Source organism: Rutidosis leptorrhynchoides, chromosome 3, assembly GCF_046630445.1.
Source record: "Rutidosis leptorrhynchoides isolate AG116_Rl617_1_P2 chromosome 3, CSIRO_AGI_Rlap_v1, whole genome shotgun sequence".
NCBI lineage: Eukaryota > Viridiplantae > Streptophyta > Magnoliopsida > Asterales > Asteraceae > Rutidosis > Rutidosis leptorrhynchoides.
Window position 1 is genome coordinate 249,236,788 of NC_092335.1, and position 19,728 is coordinate 249,256,515.

The window sequence follows — 19,728 nt, forward strand, 5'->3', positions numbered from 1 at the left end:
ACTGGGGGATATTCTATATGCATCTTGTTAAGGTCGGTTACCAGGTGTTCAATCCATATGAATGATTTTTATCTCTATGCAGTTTGCGAAATGCCTGATATGAGAATGATGTTTATGAAAATATGAAATCTTGTGGTCTATTAAATTGATGAAAATGAATGATTATGATAAACTAATGAACTTACCAACCTTTTGGTTGACACTTTAAAGCATGTTTATTCTCAGGTATGAAAGAAATCTTCCGCTGTGCATTTGCTCACTTTAGAGATATTACTTGGAGTCATTCATGACATATTTCAAAAGACGTTACATTCGAGTTGTTGAGTTCATCAAGATTATTATTAAGTCAACTATAGTTGAATATATTATGAAATGGTATGCATGCTGTCAACTTTCGATGTAATGAAAGTTTGTCTTTTAAAAACGAATGCAATGTTTGTAAAATGTAACATATAGAGGTCAAGTACCTCGCGATGTAACCAAATGTAATGTATTCGTCCAGATAGATTAAGACGGGTCATGAAAGTTGGTATCATAGCGGTGTTCTTAGCGAACCAGGTCTTGCATTAGTGTGTCTAACTGATAGTTGTTTAGATGCATTAGTGGGTCTGGACTTCGACCGTGTCTGCATGTTAAAAGTTTTGCTTATCATTTAGTGTCAAAAGATACCTACTTATCATTCTTAGTCTAGACACTTCTTATTGCATTGATTTCATGAATAGTGTAGAGAAAAAATTCAGATCTTAGCGTATCTGTTACTGTAGACTTTGTTTGACACGTTTCCTTAATTTCCTCCGTAATCTACGGGATCTTATGTACCATACATAGATATTCTATGTAGTTAGAATATCATTCGATATCCGAAAATTATTTTATAAAATACTTTACCTAACCGTGCAAGATGAATTCCGCAACCAGTTCAAGTTCGTCGGATACCGATAACTATTCCGATATGGATTTTCACTCGAGCTCCGAAAGCAGTGTAACCAGAATGGATCAACCGATTAGCCATCATCTATTCTGGATGAATTGGGGTTGGGTTCGTAGCCTCCTCAATCATTGGAGACAAGAAGAAGGTGATCCTTTTCATCTACCACATTGTGTAACGACCCTGGATTTTCCAACTTTTATTAATAATATTTATTATTAATACTTGCGTTTTAATAAATGTATGTTTATACATTTACTTATCACCGTGATTGACTTTACATGTCCTGACTTGTCTTTGTTGAAAGGACCCGTTCATTTACATTATAAACGATTTACAATAGTTGATTACATAGCGAGGTATTTGACCTCTATATGATATATTTTACAAACATTGTATTCGTTTTTAAAAGACAAACTTTCTTTACATCGAAAATTGACAGGCATGCATACCATTTCATAATATCCACTATCCAACTATAAATTGATTTAATAATAATCTTTGATGAACTCAATGACTCGAATGCAACGTTCTTTGAAATATGCTATGAAAGACTCCAAGTAATATCTTTAAAATGAGCAATGCACAGCGGAAGATTTCTTTAATACCTGAGAATAAACATGCTTTAAAGTGTCAACCAAAAGGTTGGTGAGTTCATTAGTTTATCATAATCATTTATTTCCATCATTCTAATAGACCACAAGATTTTCATTTTCCATAAATATACGTCCCATGCATAGAGACAAAAATAATCATTCATATTGATTGAACACCTGGTAACTGACATTCACAATATACATATAAGAATATCCCCATCATTCCGGGATCCTCCTTCGGACATGATATAAATTTCGAAGTACTAAAGCATCCGGTACTTTGGATGGGGCTTGTTGGGCCCGATAGATCTATCTTTAGGATTCGCATCAATTAGGGTGTCTGTTCCCTAATTCTTAGATTACCAGACTAAAAAGGGGCATATTCGGTTTAATAATTTAGCCATAGAATGTAGTGTTTGATCACTTATGTCTATTTCGTAAAACATTAATAAAATCAGCGCATGTATTCTCAGTCCCAAAAATATATATAAAAAGGGAGTAATGAAACTCACCTAATGTATTTTGTAGTAAAAATACATATGAATATATTGAACAATGCAGGGTTGGCCTCGGATTCACGAACCTATATCATTTGTGTATATATATTAATACACATAATCGTAATCGAATAAATATATATAACTTTCTTAGTTATATCATTTTTATGTTAATAATTTATATGTTCTATGTATTTATTATATATATTTTAACTAAATAAGATATTAAGTTTGTTATGTTGTATATATTAATTATATTTATATTTATATATATATATATATATATATATATATATATATATATATATATATATATATATATATATATAAAATTCATTTGTATGTTAAGACAATATTTTAATAATACTAAGATAATATTTGAAGTAATATAATGATAATACTAATATTAAATATAATGATAACATTAGTAGTTCTAATAAAATTGATAATTTAATAATAATGGTAATAAAATTAATAATTTTAATATCATTTCATAATACTTAATAATAATAATTACTATAGCAACTCCATTACTTGTGATAATATTAATAACAATACTTATGTTAATCATAATCAAAATCTTCACGTTAAATTTCTAAACCAATAATTAAAGCTTGTATAACATCGATTTGTAATTCTAATCATAATAGTAATAGTAATACTTATATTGATAATAATCATACTAATAATAATATTCAATGATAAAACTAGTGCTAGAAAGGTTTATTGATATTAATATCAATGATAATAACAATAATACTAAATAATATTACTTTTATTAACATTGTTAAAGGTAATTATAATAATAATAATAATACTTAAGTGACAATCTTTACAATAATAAATACTTTAATAATACTTATAATCATGATAATAATAATAAAGTGTTATTATACTAATAATAACAATAATATCAATGACAATAATAATAATCATAGTAATAACATTAATAATAATAATAATAATATAATTGATAATCAAAATAATAATAACAATAATAATAATAAATAATAATATTAATAAAAAAATAATAAAAGAGTACAACCTTTGAAGAAAGGAGCTCTAAATAATAAAACGCCACTGCCTGGACTCGAACTCGCGACCTCTCGCGTCACAAACATACCTCCAACCATGGAACTACTTGTTACATCCTTGAACTAATTCTCGCGTTTATTTCTAATAACCTACTGTTTTTTTTTTTTTTTTTTTGATTTACTCATATAACAGCCCAATTTAGTTCTCCATCTCTTAACAAACCTTGTATCCCAATAAATGAAACTCAAGTGAAGCCCACTCGTTCTAGAAATTAATAGCCCAATCCGAATTCATTAATAAGCCCAACCAGCCCAATCTTTCAACACAACCTTCTATTGTTAAATAAAAAAAATTAATGTAGTTGCCTAGGTTCGAACTCGAGACTCCTCGTCTATCAAGAACCAAACAAACCACTGAACTGTTATTTGAATCTTGTAATACTCTGAACGTTTAATTATTTTAACCTATAAGAAATTTCTGTTTAACTTCTTAAAGTCAAAAACTCAAAACAATCAAACCAAGCTCAGAAACAGAAACGATAATGGCTGTATATTCATGGCTTTATGAAGGTGATGTTTTAAACTCGAAACTATAATGTATTAGAAGTGGTGTTTGTTTAATAAAGTTGATTAAGCTGATGATGGTGTCGTGATGGTGGTTGTCGTCCGTTCCAACAAAGAAAGAAAATCGAAATTATAACGGTAGTAAGAGGAACGAGTAGTAGCAGTTCTCCGAAATTTGTTTGAATGTCAATCGAAAGAAAAATAAGATAAACAAATGTATGAACATTAGTGAAAACAGTTTTTAGTCGATAGTGGTTTTAGTGTTAGACAGAATTAGAAGCAAGGTGACAATTCTTTGTGGTGGTTAGGTGGTGGTTCTTAATGGGTTGTGGATGTTAAAGATGTGATGGTTCAGTTTTTCTTTCGGGTTTAGAAGATGGTGATGAATGGTGTTCGGGTGGTGGAGTTGCTCAAGATAGAAAAACAGAAACCGATTGGTAGTAGTTCACTAGTGGTGGTTTGTGGTGATGAAAAGTGGTGATAAATTGGTTGTTAATGATAGTTGTGTTGGTCGATGGTTGGTTTAACCGGTGATTCATAAAGATCTTAGGGTGGTGGCCGGATGAAGGTGAGTCACAATTTAAAACAAGAACTAGTTGTAGATTCGATGAGTGTAGAAAATGATTGATCAAGTGGGTTTCATGTTCGTGATCGAAGATGATGGTTGTTATCTATGTTAGTAATGAAGGTGGTGGTTGTTTGCTTGATGTTGGTACACGAAGTAACAGTAGAATTTGATAGTAAATAATTAAGTTTAGAAGGAAGAATAGTGGCATTTGTTAGTGGGTGTGAGTTACATCTATCACCTATGTATGTATATATAAAAGGTGATGTTAACATAAAGAACACAGTAATTCCTCAATCAATATTCAATTATTACGCACAATATATGACTATTAGACTGCCGACAGTTTTCACTGGTATAAGATCGTGTCCATTGCTAAACAATTAAAATATAAAAGTGTTCCTAAAAATCCCAAATTTTTAGATTAAATATATTTAATTATTTCACTCATTAACTGTTTGAAACCTGATCAAAAAGGTTCGATAATTATTTATTTTATGTTCCAATTTATATGTACGGAGTACAAATATTTAAACTTAAAAAGGTAAAAATATTTTTTAACAAATCTACCATCTTCATAATCAATTTACAGTTCAACTTTTATTTTAGATATTCATAAACCCGTATTAGATCTATATGAACACTAATGAAATGTAAACCGAGTATTACAACTGTTGATTAAATCTACTTGAAACCATTCATTTTCAATATACACTTTCTATATATATAACCAATCTTAATTAACAAGTTTAAGTAAATAAATATATTAATTATATCTTTTAAACAATAAATATAACATTATATATTTACAAGTATTATTTATATATATAATATATATATATATATATATATATATATATATATATATATATATATATATATATATATATATATATATATATATATATATATATATATATATATATATATATATATATATATATATATATATATATATATATATATATATATATATAATAACATAATAGTTTTTATTACATCACATATTATTTTACATATTTATTTCCTACCATTAAATCATATAATATTTCAAATAATATTTCAAATTATTATTTATATATTATATATTCATTTAATTATATATGTATTTATTTACAAATAATTGTTCGTGAATCGTCGGAAAGGGTCAAGGTCAAATGCATTCATGTATACTGTTCCAAAGTTTTCGAGACTCAACATTACAGACTTTGCTTATCGTATCGAAATCAAATTAAGATTAAGTTTAAATTTGGGTGGAAATTCCCGGGTCATCACAGTACCTACCCGTTAAAGAAATTTCGTCCCGAAATTTGAGTGAGGTGGTCATGGCTAATAATAAAAATGTTTTCATGATGAATATGAGTTGATAAATAGAGTTTTATCACCATTGAATAATTTGGATAAAACTATTCGATTACTCGAAGCTATCACAAAAGATTGAAATAGGAAAAGTAAAGATTTGTCTTAACTTTTGACAGATTCAGGGTTGAATTTAGAAAATACAGTGCGTCTTAACTTTTAACGTGGTCACGTTTGAATTCCGGAATTTAAGAGATTTAAAGGAAATCTTCGAAATCTAAAAGATTTGATTCTTCGGCGAGTAAGGAAATTAAGATCTCTATAATTAAATGCGATGATCTGTATCGATTGCTTTGTCTGGTATCTTCACTATAAATGAACTTCCTCTGTTCCCTTATTTTCATCATTCCTATACTTTCATTCTTAATTCTTACTTCTAAAAGGTTGGAAAATGCTTCATCCAGTTCTACTCCTTGATATTTTTCTAATTATCATTTCTGTCATCCTTCTTTTCAATCTTCTATCAGAAGAATCTGTTTACTTCTACTATTACCTTGGGTTTATAGTACTTATAATTCTCCCGTGTCTTTATGTTGCGATAAAAATTGATATACACGGTTTGTAATTTATGCGTTGTTATCGGGCTTTATATCTTTCCTTATATTTCAATATCCCTATTTCTGTTTCCTATAATCATTTTCGTCTATAGTTAATACTCCCCCTTATTTGCTGCGATTTATACTCCAATTTTTGTTTCGGAGCTTTGTCCCTTCGTTTCTTCTTCTTGTGATTGGGCATCTCTTGTAATGGTCCAGAATTCGTAGATATAAATTTCAGAATGAACATGTTAATGTTCTAAGAGAGAAACGGTAATAGCACAATTTGACTTGTCAAATTACCAGAATTCAAGGAAAAAGATGGGACTATCAAGAATATATTTTCTTAATATGTTCGGAAGTTAATCAGAATGAAAGAGTTATGTAACATGACACATGTTGACGTTATAATCTGTGAATCATCATGTTCCATTTAGAAACTCAGCATGACTTACTGTAATATAATCACGTTGATCAAGTGTCATTATATTATACTAACTCATGCATCAATTCCCAACATTACTTCAATAACATTCATATTTTAAGCTCGAACGTTTACAGAATATAGAAACTAACAGTTTCTATATGATGTAACACTGATAGTACGAAGAGATTAATGATTTCAGATAAGAATAGTTATAAAAAAATATCTTCAGAATTATGGAGGATATTTATAATGAAAGATACGATGATATCTTGGAATTTCTAATATCGATGGATGGTAAAGAAAATTTGTCTGCAAGAGTTTGGAGTCAAAAGCAATGTATTCGCTAAAGATTTCATCAGAAACAGAATCATCAGGATTCTTAATGCACAAGTTTAGTCCTGTGATTTGTTCAGAGACTCCTTCGTAGTTTGCTCAATCAGTTTTTCAGTTCCAACTTTTCTGAGCTTTTCCAACATACTATTCTGTATCATCAAACTTCCGACGATTAAGGTCGTTTACGGTTGCCCACGGTTTCTGCTGCTTCATTCAGCTTTTTCAACATTCAGAGTATTGATTTGTAGACTGAATGCTTTTCAGAATTTCAGAATGAAAGATCATAATTCTTAAGAGATAAATGTTATACATTTAACTGTTGATGTAGATATGCTGTGAGTCTTCAAAGTACCGATTACTAATTCCCGGTAATTGGTATGACAGTTCTCGTTATAAGATGCGGATGAGCATATGATAGGGTTTCAATAAATAAATATAATGATTTATCAGAGAGATTTAAGTCAAGAAGCAACAAGGTTGCTGGTATGTCTGCTGGTAATATGGTGGAATATAAAAGGTTCTCCGGTAACAATAAAAGAGCACACGTATATATATCAAGGTGTTAATAAGGTTGTTTCGAACGAAAAGTCGAAGTTAACTTGCTGGAGCTGTGACAAAATTTGCTACTTTGAAAGGAATTACCAAGTTATTTTGGGTTATAATAACACTAAATGAATTAGCACAGATACGTGTTAAACGTTTACTCAGGTTCCGAGTATTTTTAGATGCATAACTATATGTATCAATCTTTTCTTCCATAGATGAGGTGCGGTTGGTTCATTATCTTGATTGAGGTGTTTTCAAAATCATGAAAGGTTTGAACGCAGAATGTAATCTTCAAGATACAAATGAGGTTTAAGATGAAATCAAGTGGCAAACTTGAAGAATTGTTTAGTTTCATATGTTATAAACAATATTTTAATTCATTTTAATTGTCCAAAATTATTAGTCCACAGTCGATAGTCCATAGTTAACATTCCAATAATTCATATATAGTTTAACATATAATATTCGAATTCATTAATACATGTCGTGACCCGTATTCATCTCAGACTCGATCACAACTCAAAGTATATATATTATTGTAGAATCAACCTCAACCCTGTATAGCTAACTCCAGCATTACTGCATATAGAGTGTCTATGGTTATTCCAAATAATATATATAGATGCGTTGATATGATATGTCAAAACCTTGTATACGTGTCCCGATATTTAAAGTGCGTAAAATAAATAACAGAAATTAAATGATAATAAATAAAATTGCGAGAATTAAAATTGCGATAAATAAAATGCAATAATTAAATTGCGATAAATAAATTGCGATACGGAATTAACAGTTAGCTAGGATTTTGTTAGCGTGGATTCTTAATAGAATTTTTTATAGTTAATTTGTTTGTTTCTAACAAATTTTATTTTGTCAAATATTTTCTTCATTATGCCACTTGTTGGATTCTGATAAATCAAAATCCAAATATGAAATTGGATGAAAATAGTTATTCTCTGGTGAACAGATTCGTATATCTGTGTATGTAAGTAGAATAATAAATGACTGTTGAATCGGAATTGAAAGAATGTACAGTGTAACTTATTAATGTGAAATCTAAATATTCCTCGGGTATTACCTACCCGTTAAAATATTTTCACCATTAACAATTAGTACAAAAGAATTTTTAATTACAACCTTTATGAAAATATACTTACATATATATTTTCTTCAGATGTAATCATGGATTTAATGAGTAGATATAATATTAACTCATTTGATTTACCGTAGGAACTATAGTACATAATCTCTAAAATATTAGAGATTACATAATCATCATGAAGAACGAAGATAATTGATGTAGAACGATACGTAGAATGATGATTATACTCGTGGTACAGAATGAGATGTTGACGGATGGATTGTTGATGGTACTGGTGCTGTTACTGATGGTATTGTTGGTGCCGGTGATGTTGCTGAAGCTGGTAAGTTTTGCACCATATTCTCCAAAGCTATTACTCGAGCACGAAGTTCGTTGACTTCTTGTATTACTCCGGGATGATTGTCGGTTCGGACGAGTGGATGAATAAGATCTAGAATCTGAGATAGTATATAATCATGACGAGATACTCTGGAAATGAGAGAGATATTGGTATTATGAACAGGTTTGCCGGTAAGTGCTTCAGGTTCATCGCCAAGAGGTGAATTCGATTGATGGAAAAGATCGCCTTCTTCGCCTCTCTATTGGTTCAGTCGACTACGAACCCATCAGATGAATTGGTTGATTCATTCTGGTGACACTGCTTTCGGAGCTTAGGTGAAACTCCATATCGGGATAGCTGTCGGAATCCGAGGAATTCGAATTGGTTGAAGGATTCATCTCGTACGATCAGATGAAGGATTTTCGATAAGAAGTAGATTATAGGATGCAGATTAGTACCCTGTAATACATAATTTACATATGCATATATAATACTAAAATCCCATAAGTTACGGAGGAATCTAAGGAATATGTTAGGCAAAGTTTACAGTAACAGATATGCTAAGATATGAATTAGCAGATACGCTAAGATATGAATTTGTCTATACACTATTCATGAAATCAATGCAGCAAGATGTGTCTAGACTAGGAATGATAAGCAGGTAATTTTCGACACTAAATGATAAGCAAGACTTTTGACATGCAGACACGGTCGAAGTCCAGACTCACTAATGCATCCTAACGACTTATCAGTTAGACACACTAATGCAGACATGGTTCGCTAAGACCACCGCTCTGATACCAACTGAAAGGACCCATTTATATACATTATAAACGATTCATAATAGTTGATTACATAGCGAGGTATTTGACCTCTATATGATACATTTTACAAACATTGTATTCGTTTTTAAAAGACAAACTTTCTTTACATCGAAAATTGATAGGCATACATACCATTTCATAATATCCACTATCCAACTATAAATTGATTTAATAATAATCTTTGATGAACTCAATGACTCGAATGCAACGTTCTTTGAAATATGCTATGAAAGACTCCAAGTAATATCTTTAAAATGATCAATGCACAGCGGAAGATTTCTTTAATACCTGAGAATAAACATGCTTTAAAGTGTCAATCAAAAGGTTGGTGAGTTCATTAGTTTATCATAATCATTTATTTCCATCATTCTAATAGACCACAAGATTTCCATTTCTCATAAATATACGTCCCATGCATAGAGACAAAAATAATCATTCATATGGATTGAACACTTGGTAACCGACATTCACAATATACATATAAGAATATCCCCATCATTCCGGGATCCTCCTTCGGACATGATATAAATTTCGAAGTACTAAAGCATCCGGTACTTTGGATGGGGCTTGTTGGGCCCGATAGATCTATCTTTAGGATTCGCGTCAATTAGGGTGTCTGTTCCCTAATTCTTAGATTACCAGACTAAAAAGGGGCATATTCTGTTTAATAATTCAGCCATAGAATGTAGTGTTTGATCACTTGTGTCTATTTCGTAAAACATTAATAAAATCAGCGCATGTATTCTCAGTCCCAAAAATATATATAAAAAGGGAGTAATGAAACTCACCTAATGTATTTTGTAGTAAAAATACATATGACTATATTGAACAATGCAGGGTTGGCCTCAGATTCACGAACCTATATCATTTGTGTATATATATTAATACATATAATCGTAATCGAATAAATATATATAACTTTCTTAGTTATATCATTTTTATGTTAATAATTTATATGTTCTATGTATTTATTATATATATTTTAACTAAATATATATTTTAACTAAATAAGATATTAAGTTTGTTATGTTGTATATATTAATTATATTTATATATTTATATATATATGTAATTCATTTGTTTGTTAAGAAATTATTTTAATAATACTAAGATAATATTTGAAGTAATATAATGATAATACTAATATTAAATATAATGATAACATTAGTAGTTTTAATAAAATTGATAATTTAATAATAATGGTAATAAAATTAATAATTTTAATATCATTTCATAATACTTAATAATAATAATTACTATAGCAACTTCATTACTTGTGATAATATTAATAACAATACTTATGTTAATCATAATCAAAATCTTCACGTTAAATTTCTAAACCAATAATTAAAGCTTGTAAAACTTCGATTTGTAATTCTAATCATAATAGTAATAGTAATACTTATATTGATAATAATCATACTAATAATAATATTCAATGATAAAACTAGTGCTAGAAAGGTTTATTGATATTAATATCAATGATAATAACAATAATACTAAATAATATTACTTTTATTAACATTGTTAAAGGTAATTATAATAATAATAATAATACTTAAGTGACAATATTTACAATAATAAATACTTTAATAATACTTATAATCATGATAATAATAATAAAGTGTTATAATACTAATAATAACAATAATATCAATGACAATAATAATAATCATAGTAATAACATTAATAATAATAATAATAATATAATTGATAATCAAAATAATAATAACAATAATAATAATAAATAATAATATTAATAAAAAAATAATAAAAGAGTACAACCTTTGAAGAAAGGAGCTCTAAATAATAAAACGCCACTGCCTGGACTCGAACTCGCGACCTCTCGCTTCATAAACACACCTCCAACCATGGAACTGCTTGTTACATCCTTGAACTAATTCTCGCGTTTATTTCTTTTAACCTATTGTTTTATTTCTTTTTTATTTTTTATGATTTACTCATATAACAGCCCAATTTAGTTCTCCATCTCTTAACAAACCTTGTATCCCAATAAATGAAACTCAAGTGAAGCCCACTCGTTCTAGAAATTAATAGCCCAATCTGAATTCATTAATAAGCCCAACCAGCCCAATCTTTCAACACAACCTTCTATTGTTAAATAAAAAAAATTAATGTAGTTGCCTAGGTTCGAACTCGAGACTCCTCGTCTATCAAGAACCAAACAAACCACTGAACGGTTATTTGAATCTTGTAATACTCCGAACGTTTAATTATTTTAACCTATAAGAAATTTCTGTTTAACTTCTTAAAGTCAAAAACTCAAAACAATCAAACCAAGCTCAGAAACAGAAACGATAATGGCTGTATATTCGTGGCTTTATGAAGGTGATGTTTTAAACTCGAAACTGTAATGTATTAGAAGTGGTGTTTGTTTAATAAAGTTGATTAAGCTGATGATGGTGTCGTGATGGTGGTTGTCGTCCGTTCCAACAAAGAAAGAAAATCGAAATTATAACGGTAGTAAGAGGAACGAGTAGTAGCAGTTCTCCAAAATTTGTTTGAATGTCAATCGAAAGAAAAATAAGATAAACAAAAGTATGAACATTAGTGAAAACAGTTTGTAGTCGATAGTGGTTTTAGTGTTAGACAGAATTAGAAGCAAGGTGACGATTCTTTGTGGTGGTTAGGTGGTGGTTCTTAATGGGTTGTGGATGTTAAAGATGTGATGGTTCAGTTTTTCTTTCGGGTTTAGAAGATGGTGATGAATGGTGTTCGGGTGGTGGAGTTGCTCAAAATAGAAAAACAGAAACCGATTGGTAGTAGTTCACTAGTGGTGGTTTGTGGTGATGAAAAGTGGTGATAAATTGGTTGTTAATGATAGTTGTGTTGGTCGATGGTTGGTTTAACCGGTGATTCATAAAGATCTTAGGGTGGTGGCCGGATGAAGGTGAGTCACAATTTAAAACAAGAACTAGTTGTAGATTCGATGAGTGTAGAAAATGATTGATCAAGTGGGTTTCATGTTCGTGATCGAAGATGATGGTTGTTATCTATGTTAGTAATGAAGGTGGTAGTTGTTTGCTTGATGTTGGTACACGAAGTAGCAGTAGAATTTGATAGTAAATAATTAAGTTTAGAAGGAAGACTAGTGTCATTTGTTAGTGGGTGTGAGTTACATCTATCACCTATGTATAAAAGGTGATGTTAACATAAAGAACACAGTAATTCCTCAATCAATATTCAATTATTACGCACAATATATGACTATTAGACTACCGACATTTTTCACTGGTATAAGATCGTGTCCATTGCTAAACAGTTAAAATATAAAAGTGTTCCTAAAAATCCCAAATTTTTAGATTAAATATATTTAATTATTTCACTCATTAACTGTTTGAAACCTGATCAAAAAGGTTCGATAATTATTAATTTTATGTTCCAATTTATATATACGGAGTACAAATATTTAAACTTAAACAGGTAAAAATATTTTTTAACAAATCTACCATCTTCGTAATTGATTTACAGTTCAACTTTTATTTTAGATATTCATAAACCCGTATTAGATCTATATGAACATTAATAAAATGTCAACCAAGTATTACAACTGTTGACTAAATCTACTTGAAACCATTCATTTTCAATATACACTTTCTATATATATAACCAATCTTAATTAACAAGTTTAAGTAAATAAATATATTAATTATATCTTTTTAAACAATAAATATAACATTATATATTTACAAGTATTATTTATATATAATATAAGTATATATATATATATATATATATATATATATATATATATATATATATATATATATATATATATATATATATATATATATATATATATATATATATATATATATATATATTTAATAACATAATAGTTTTTATTACATCACATATTATTTTACATATTTATTTCCTACCATTAAATCATATAATATTTCAAATTATTATTTATATATTATATATTCATTTAATTATATATGTATTTATTTACAAATAATTGTTCGTGAATCGTCGGAAAGGGTCAAGGTCAAATGCATTCATGTATACTGTTCCAAAGTTTTCGAGACTCAACATTACAGACTTTGCTTATCGTATCGAAATCAAATTAAGATTAAGTTTAAATTTAGGTGGAAATTCCCGGGTCATCACATTTGTGACACACACTTTTCACGAATAATATTTAGAATATTCTTTACATTCATGATTAATTATTATTAATCATTTTTAATTAATTAATGCAAGTAGTTAATTACTTGAGCTATTTGTTACATACTTACACATGGGCTTTTGTTAATGGATTTGGACTTAGAAGCCCACCCTACTTTTCTTAATGGACTACTAGTAAGCCCACTATTATGCTAATGATGCTTTAAGACTAAACAAGGATTAATTAAGTTTATGAGGAGACTTATCACAAGCATGCTAGCACCAACTTTCCATGCATTTAACTTTAATCCATTTTAAGCTTACACCATCTCCCAACACTTGATAGTTAGCTTTTGACCTTCCTCTTTGAGCCTCCAAAACCGTTGGCATTCATGGGTGGGGAGGGAGCTCCAATTTTCTTTTTTGTTACTTATTTACTAGCCTTTACTTCAATTCATACACACACAACATACTTACACTTATTTTCTCTCAACTTTCTCTCTAAATTTGTAAGTATTACATCTTCTTCTTTCCTCTCTTTTTCCTTTGAAAAACCGAAACCATCATCATCAATTTGCTTGTTTTGTTGTTTGTTATTAAAGATCAAACTTTATAGTTTGTATCTTCATGAATCTTGTTTTTCTCACTTTGTTTGATGAGAAATCAAGAACAAGGATCTAAGTTTCTATAACTTATGGTTCTACACTTAAGTATTATAAAGATTTAAAGTTCATAAGCTTTATAATCATATTTGTGTTCATGTTTTGTTTACTTAAGGTTTAATTTCTTAAAGATCCAAGCTTTGGCTTAAATCTTCTTAATTTAGAAAGAAACATGAACTTGTTACTTGTAGATTTAGTTTAATTCTTTCTTTTGTAAGTATTTAATTTCATGTTTGTATTTATTTTGGTCAAGTGTTACTAGTTAATCTTGATCTCATTTTTCTTGAAACTAAAGTTAAACTTTGTAAGTTCAAGAACATGGAAGTATAACTTTCTAGTTATAACTGAAGGTTTTTCGTATGCCCGAGAGACATATTAAGTTGATGTGGCTAATATGTTATGATCCAAGTCGGGTCATACCCAATAACAAGCTTACTGACATCTTAAACGTATTTAATCATAATGATTGAATCATTAAACGAATACGCGACACTTGGATTTTAGAAAATCGGTTTTCTAAAATATTATTACTTGAGATAAATTATTTGAATAATTTATATGGTAAGGATTTAATTATTTATAAGATCAAATAATTATGTTGTGATACATTTTATAAAAGGGTTTATAAAATGTAAGTAACAAATGCATGGTGTTTTTTTTACAACAAGTTTTTTTTATATAAATAAAAGTTGTTATTTAGTGACATGGGGGGGCAGATTTTGGGACTCCAAGAAGTCTACCCCATGCTTGTTTGTTACTTTTAATAAGACTCAAGTCCTTATGTGTTTGTGGCTTGACCAAAATACAAGAACACATGCATTCAAACATCAAGTAATAAGCAAAACACTCTCAATCTTTTTCTACTGTATTCTGGCCGAAACTTTTAGGGAGAAGAGGGTGTTCTTGAGTTTGTTTGGAAGCTTATTTTCAAGTGTCAATAAATCCTAACCATAGTATAAGGTGTTGGTGTAAAGTTTGGGGTATAATCAATTGAGGTTTCATTATTTTGAGGCTTCATTCATCATCATTCCTTGGAGCATGCTGCTGTCCAGATTATAGGGTGCAAAAGAAAGGGTTCTAAGCTTGGTTTGAAGGTGATCAAGTGTCATTAAATCCAAACTCAATTAAGGGTTGTGTTGGTGCAACAATAGCTTGGGCTTTTACACAAATTGTTCATCTTCTTCTTCTTCAAACTCACCCTCAATTAACTTGAGGAGGTACTACATCTTCCTTCTTAATATATATATATATATATATATATATATATATATATATATATATATATATATATATATATATATATATATATATATATATGTAAGCATTTATCCATAACTTGATATTAATATGGGATTTAACAAAATTGCTTAAACATATGTACTTGTTCTCTAATTGCTTCAGCTTGCTTTAACTATCTTAAAATTGGTTTTAATGATTGTGTAAACTACATGAACATGTTGCAAGCTAAAATGTTAAATTCCATCAATGGTATCTAGAGCCGAGGTCTATGGATTATGCTTCTTATATTGTCTTTAAACCCACTATATTTGCATTCCAAGTACATGCATAAAAATGAAATACAAAAATTGTCGGGTTTAGGTGGGTATGAAGTTTTGGCCGAAAATTTGGAGACCCAAAATGGGTTTTAGGTGCTTCCATTTTTCCATATTTTTCGTTTTTTGTTGTTCACAATCAAGCCTTGACCTTGTGTCTGTATGGTTGCATGTTTGGTTGATTATTTATTATTCATTTGGTTTGTAATAATATTTATTCATTTAGTTTGTAATAATATTTATTCAATTGGTTTGTAATATTATTCATTTTGTCATGTAATTTATTTTATATTTGGCATGTAAAATAGATTAGGTTGTATTTTCATTTTAGAGAAAAATGTATTAGGATATATTTTGTAAAAATGAAGATACAAGAAGGTGACAATGAAGAACACAAGGAAGGATGCAAGATTAATTGGGAGATTTTGAAATCTCCTACTTTGTGTTATAACCCCTTAACCGGTGGCATTTGTTTTCGGCTAAACAAATGTCTATCAAATTGGCTTGATTGTGAACATATTGTTTTGCATGCATGATTGTTTGTTTGATTATGGATTGTATGTTTAGTTGCTACAAATTAATCACACAAGTTAACAACATTTCATATTAAAAATTTAATTGGTTAAATTAGACGTTATTAACGACATGCAAAACGACAATTTAAATGGTTAAATTAAAAATGGCTAAAAGGATTATAATAATTGGTAATTAAAACTAATATAAAATGGTTTATATCAATGTAATGAAATTGGCTTTATTACATAACATGAAAATGGATTTTCAAATAAACCATACACTAAATGCATGTTGGTGTATGGTATAAAAGTTTTCTTAAACTAGAAATTATGAAAACTTAAAATCCCTTTAATCTACAAGGCAAACAAGTTAAACGCCATCCTTTTGTGCAACACTTAAAAATATTAGGGAACTCATAATGGGATAAAGGTCACCTAACCGTTATGAGCAAACTAATATGATTAAGGTGAATTTTGCACACTTGTGGGATAAAGGTCACCTAACCACTTGTATGTTAAATTTACACGTTTACACAAGTAGGACGACTTGATTTGGGAATCATGAACTTAGGGTCACCGAAGCATGAGGAGCAAATAGGCGTTGATGGAATAAATATGCCATGCAAAAGGATTGCATGATTCCATAACTTAGAAGTTGCAAAAGATTGCAATTGTTATATAATGACTACCTAGCTAAATCAAATGACAGGATAAAGGTCACCTAATCGAAATTTGGTTTACCATTCGATTCTAAAATTTAATAAATATCAATTGGATTTAAAGGGTATTGATTGTTAAATTAAAATTGATACTTAAACAACTTTGTTAAATTTTGTAGATGGCCGCCAATAACAACAACATTCCAAACGCACCAATCAACTTTAACAACCTATCGTTGAGGTCAATCCTCGAAAAGGAAAAACTCAACCATACGAATTTCATGGATTGGTTTCACAATCTAAGAATTGTCCTCAAACTAGAGGATAGGGCGTATGTGTTGGAAGACCCCATTCCCGACCAACCGGACGAGGATGATAAGGAAGGCATGACTTATTGAGAGAAATATTGCACCGATTCAGTGCAAGTTTCTTGCCTCATACTTGGGACTATGATACCAGAACTCCAAAAGGATTTCGAGCATCATAGTGCATATGACATGATCACACAATTGAAGGAGATGTTCCTTCAACAAGCTCGTGTCGAGCGCTTCGAAACGGTTCGAGCACTTCATGCATGTCGGATGGACGACTTCCAATCCGTTTCATCTTATGTCCTTAAGATGAAAAGCCTAATTGATCGAGCGAACCGTCTAAACTGCAACGTGTCTAATGAATTAGACACGGACCTTATCCTTAATTCTTTGTCAAAGAGGTTTGACACATTTGTAATGAATTACAACATGAATGGATGGGATAAGAGCACTGGCAAATTACATGCCATGCTTAAGACGGCCGAAGCAAGCATGGGTAAAAAGGCTTCGCCCATGTTTATGATCAATGAAGGCGGGTCCAAAAACAATAACACTTCTAAGCCAAAGACGGCTAAGAGGAAAGGACCCACCTACCAAGGCAAGGGCAAGGGAAAGGGGAAGATGATTACCCCAACCAACAATAACAAGAAGCAAAAGGTTGCCAGTAAAGCTAACCCCAAGGAAGATCCGTGCTTTGGTTGCGGTGAAATGGGTCACTAGAAACGCAACTGCCCGGTCTACCTAAAGGAGTTGAAAGAAAAGAGGGATGCAGGGCAAACCTCAAGTAATGTATATATGGTATACATTGAGCTTAGTATTACTTTTCTAATACATGGGTATTAGACACAGGATGTGGAACTCATATTTGCAATTCTTTGCAGGGGTTCAAAAGAAGTAATCAAGATGCGGGAACAACAAGTCTCTTCATGGGAAATGGAGCAAGGGTGCAAGTGAAAGCTCAAGGAGACTTTGTTTTAAAGCTTCTAAGTGGTTTGGAGCTTATTTTGAAAAATATTTTGTATGCACCCGATTTATCACGAAATATTATTTCTGTATCCAGTTTGAAACAATATGGTTTTAATCTTAATTTCATTAATGATGATATCCATGTTTATTTAGATAATGTGTTCTATTTTAAGGCTTCGCCTTTGAATGGTATTTATGAATTGGTTCATGATGACACATCATTCAATAGCTCAATGTTCCATGCAAACACCAAGAAACTCAAAAGGGATTTGAGTGATTCCTACTTATGGCATTGTCGCCTTGGTCATATAAACAAGAACCGAATGCATACACTTTAAAAGAATGGCCTTTTACGAGCTTCTAGCCATCATAGATCGAACCATATCCATTAGGGTTCGGTTCCTCCTTTCGGAAACTCCATTAAGTTGGGGTGTTCCAGGAGGAGTGAGTTGCGAGATAATCCCACAACTTTTAAGATGATCTTGGAAAGCATTGCTTAGGTATTCACCTCCTCTATCGGTACGAAGTACCTTGATTATCTTATTGATTTGATTTTGTACTTCGTTTTGATATTCCTTGAATGCTTCAAAAGTTTCGTCCTTATGTCTTAACAAGTAGACATATCCGAAACGACTAAAGTCATCAATGAAAGTGACGAAGTATCTTTCACCTTTCCTAGTCATGGGCTTAAAGGGTCCACATACATCTGAATGTATTAATCCTAATAAGTCTTTAGCCCTTTCATAGGTCCCTTTGAAAGGTGCTTTCGTCATTTTTCCTTGCAAACAAGATTCACATACATCAAATGAGTCTAGCTACAAAATCAACTCAATAAGATAATCAACGTACTTTATACCGATAGAGGAGGTGAATACCTAAGCGATGCTTTCCAAGATCATCTTAAAAGTTGTGGGATTATCTCGCAACTCACTCCTCCTGGAACACCCCAACTTAATGGAGTTTCCGAAAGTGGAACGAACACCTCATCCATCTCTATCATACTTAAAGGTATGGGGATGTGAAGCTTATCCTAAGCGTTACATCCCTAATAAGTTGAATGCTCGATCCACGAAGTGTATCTTCATAGGATATTCCAAGGATGATATGGGATATTATTTCTATGATCCATCCGAGCAAAATGTATTTGTTGCTTGGAAGGCGGAATTTCTTGAAACTAAGTTCCTAATGGAAGGTAATAGTGAAAGGAAGATAGATCTTGAAGAGGTTCAAGATCAAGTAGATGATACACAATTGGTTGACACTAGCGCTCAACATGAAAATGTTAAGAATGATCAAATGGA